Source organism: Triticum aestivum, chromosome 1A (assembly GCF_018294505.1).
Source record: "Triticum aestivum cultivar Chinese Spring chromosome 1A, IWGSC CS RefSeq v2.1, whole genome shotgun sequence".
NCBI lineage: Eukaryota > Viridiplantae > Streptophyta > Magnoliopsida > Poales > Poaceae > Triticum > Triticum aestivum.
Window position 1 is genome coordinate 414,426,773 of NC_057794.1, and position 3,379 is coordinate 414,430,151.

General features: G+C 40.8%; 1 long non-coding RNA gene across 1 annotated transcript; it reads left to right on the forward strand.

Annotated features, from left to right (window-relative positions):
• The first annotated feature begins 852 nt into the window (after nucleotides 1–852).
• LOC123140807 (uncharacterized) lies at nucleotides 853–1,730 on the forward strand. Its single transcript, XR_006470073.1, has 3 exons — nucleotides 853–955; nucleotides 1,039–1,249; nucleotides 1,326–1,730. It is a non-coding gene; the product is annotated as an uncharacterized lncRNA (long non-coding RNA).
• Nucleotides 1,731–3,379: the final 1,649 nt, after the last annotated feature.

Here is a 3,379-nt window from a genome sequence, read left to right on the forward strand (position 1 = left end):
TTTAACATTGTTCTGCCGGTTTAACATTGTCTGTCGGTTTAACATTGTCTGCCGGTTTAACATTGTCTGCCGGTTTAACATTGTCTACCTTAGACATCTGTCTTGACTCTCTGTCTTAACTCTCCGCCGGTTTACCATGTCCTAGCCGGTTTACAACTCCAGCTGGGCCATACCGCGGGGTATATCCCCGACAGTCCCGGGCCATGGTAAGGCGACACCCGTGGGAATACCGTGCGTGAGGCCGCAAAGTGATATGAGGTGTTATCGGCTAGATCGATGTGACTTGGAATCGGGGTCCTGACGCAGTAGTGGAGCCCAGTTGGGACGATCGGGGATCTAGAATTTGGGGTTGTCTTCCTTTATTTTGGTTCCGTAGTCGGACCTTTGAGTGTATGTGAATGATGTATGAATTATTTATGTATTGTGTGAAGTGGCGATTGTAAGCCAACTCTTTATCCTTTTCTTATTCAGTACATGGGACTGTGTGAAGATTACCCCTCTTGCGACAAAAGTACCATGCGGCTATGCCTCTAAGTCGTGCCCCGACACATGGGAGATATAGCCACATTGTGGATGTTACAAAATTGGAATCGATTGAAATTGGAGTTCCACCAAAAAAATTATCCTATGCATCTAGTTCATCGTGATCGAAAAATATATATATATATATATATATATATATATATATATATATATATATATATATATAGGGAAAATAGATGCTACCACTAGGTGGTAGTTACCTCTATCTTTACTGCCGTCCGATTGCTTTTAGATCCGTGCGTTCCTTATCGGGTCACGATGGATAAAAACTGGATTTTCTTTGCTCCACGTTAGTTAGTTGACCTCTCAATTTTCTTGGCTCATCCATTCGTTTTGGTCGTCTCTATATTATGATTAGATCAGAACGATGCATCAGTGCACCGGCGAGTCAACGAATGACGCGAAAAGAAAGGTATGCATGATGTTCTAGTCGATTTGCATGCAGCATCCTAATTGATTTTTTTGTTGGTCTTGTTGAATTCCGACGTCGCTCAGGTCGCTCTTCGGTCGTCCGCCATGGCATGTCTTGCATCGACGTAGCCATCAGATGCCTACAGCTGCAGCCCCCGTCGTGATCGTCCGCCAACGTGTGGCGCCTACCAAAGTTGCCGCCACCATCGACGTCCGCGACCTTGCGGCACCTGCCGCCACCGTGGAATATTGAATCGACCTCGTCTCCTATCCCGTTGCATGCATGTGTGTATAAGTATGTCTATCTAATCCCTTCGTAAAATCAATTTGGAGATTTGGATGCTTTTCATTTTCCCTCATGCTGTATGCAGATCCATATGCTGGCCGAGCACACGTCGCCTTCACTAAGAAACAGATCGAATGCATTATGGTACAGCCGACCGCCCAACCGCACCTCCGTCCCAAAACAGATCTCCCTTCCGACGCTGCAGACCATGCAATTCTTTAGCCATCATCACCATATTGATCACTGGCTTCCACCACGATGATACAGGTCGTTCAACTTGACGATGAGCAGCAAGCCAGCAACAGCAAGGCGTCCCTCAGAATGTATATGTATTCACATCTTTTTGTTTTTGCGGGAAAAAAGACTTTGTTCTTGCTTCGATGCGTATAAACGTATCTCCCCTTATGCAACGGGTGATGTAATATGTCACATCCATGTACAAGCTGGTATACTTAACACTGAAATGCATTAACTATGGTTATAGTATATACTTCCTTGAGGTTCCCTTAAGAAAAAACATATACTTCCTTGCAGTTTTCCTTGTATATTCTGCCTAGCTACTTTTCCATCGGAAAATTAGTCTATCCTATACCATGTAAAAATTATATTACACACATACATACATACTCGTATAAGAGTATACCCTATGGTTATGCTTCTGTGGTCTTCCAAAACAGATTATTTCACATGCCTATAAATCATATGCACATGACGATATATGGGCATACAAATTAAATGAACATATGCCACTGTAAGTATATATAGATACTGCTTTTTGTAACAGGAAGTATGCACATACACCAAAATACACGTTTTTCAACTATATATACTCGTCCGCACATACGATATACTCCTTTCAATTCCACACTATGTACTCCATACTACATACTACCATACTGTATATACCCCTTTCAATTTCACTGTGTACTCCATACTACATACTACCATACTGTATACTCCTTTTAACTTCACACCGTGCATATACTCGATGCTACAAACTATATATTCATAGCTCCCAAATATACTTTTTTTCAAACTCCATGATATACTATTTTCGAAACAATATACTACATGCTGTTTTTCCAAACAATATACTATATACTAGTATTTTCCAAACCATGTAGTTCTACTTACTTGAGCCAGAAGTATACAAGTGATTCCTCAAAAAAGAAAAATACAAGAGATGTTTGGGCCAGCACGTTCAACTTATAAAAAGATCTTATCTGTTCATGGTGTTTCGTTCGGCCGGCCAAGGAAGTAGCAGGTTGTTGAACAAACTCTCACCATTTATTTAATTATTTAATTAGATGTTTGTTAGCTGGCGGCTATTGGATTCTTTCTCATCCACCAACCCGTTTGGCTTAGGATAAGAAGTGACACGTGGAGGACAGACGGCTAGGGGGTAACTACCATTGCTTGTAGATAAAATTTGTCCTATATATATATATATATATAGCTGGTCTATTTTGATAATATTATCAGAATAGTTATTCTGATAACACTTCTGCACTGCACGCTCAATGCAAGTGCACGTCATTGTTTGAATCAAGTGTGCTGCTGTACTCATACGAGTGAACTTCGTGTCGAAAAAAACTGCACGCAGTATTTTTCTGGTACTGTTTTCGCTCTAATTTTTGAATCGTTTATCGGAACGAGGCATATAATATACCAATGAAAAGCTATTGATTAGGCGCAACTTAGTCATATTGAACACTTTTCGAGATTCGTCTCGGTTTAAGAGCAGTTCCAAAAATGGTGCGGCGGATGACGAGTGGCAGGGAGCGTATTTTCGTGATTTTTTCTAAACCGCTCATCGGAATAAGGCAAATGATATGCCGTTTGAAAGATATCGTCGAGGCGCATATTTTTCATATCTATTATTTTCTCAAACTCGTTACGGTTCAAGAGCAGTTTCAAATTTACTAAATCACGGAATTCTGTTTTTTGAAATTTTTGCAATTTTCAGTACTGTTTTTGCTCTAGTTTTTTATCCTTTTGTCGAAACGAGGCGTGTAATATGTCGTTGGAAAGCTATGGACAAGGCGCAACTTTCATATGTATAAATGGTTTTGAGGTTCCTTACAGTTTTAAGTTACTTTTGAAAATCGTGCGGCAGACGACGAGTGGCAGCGGCCGTTT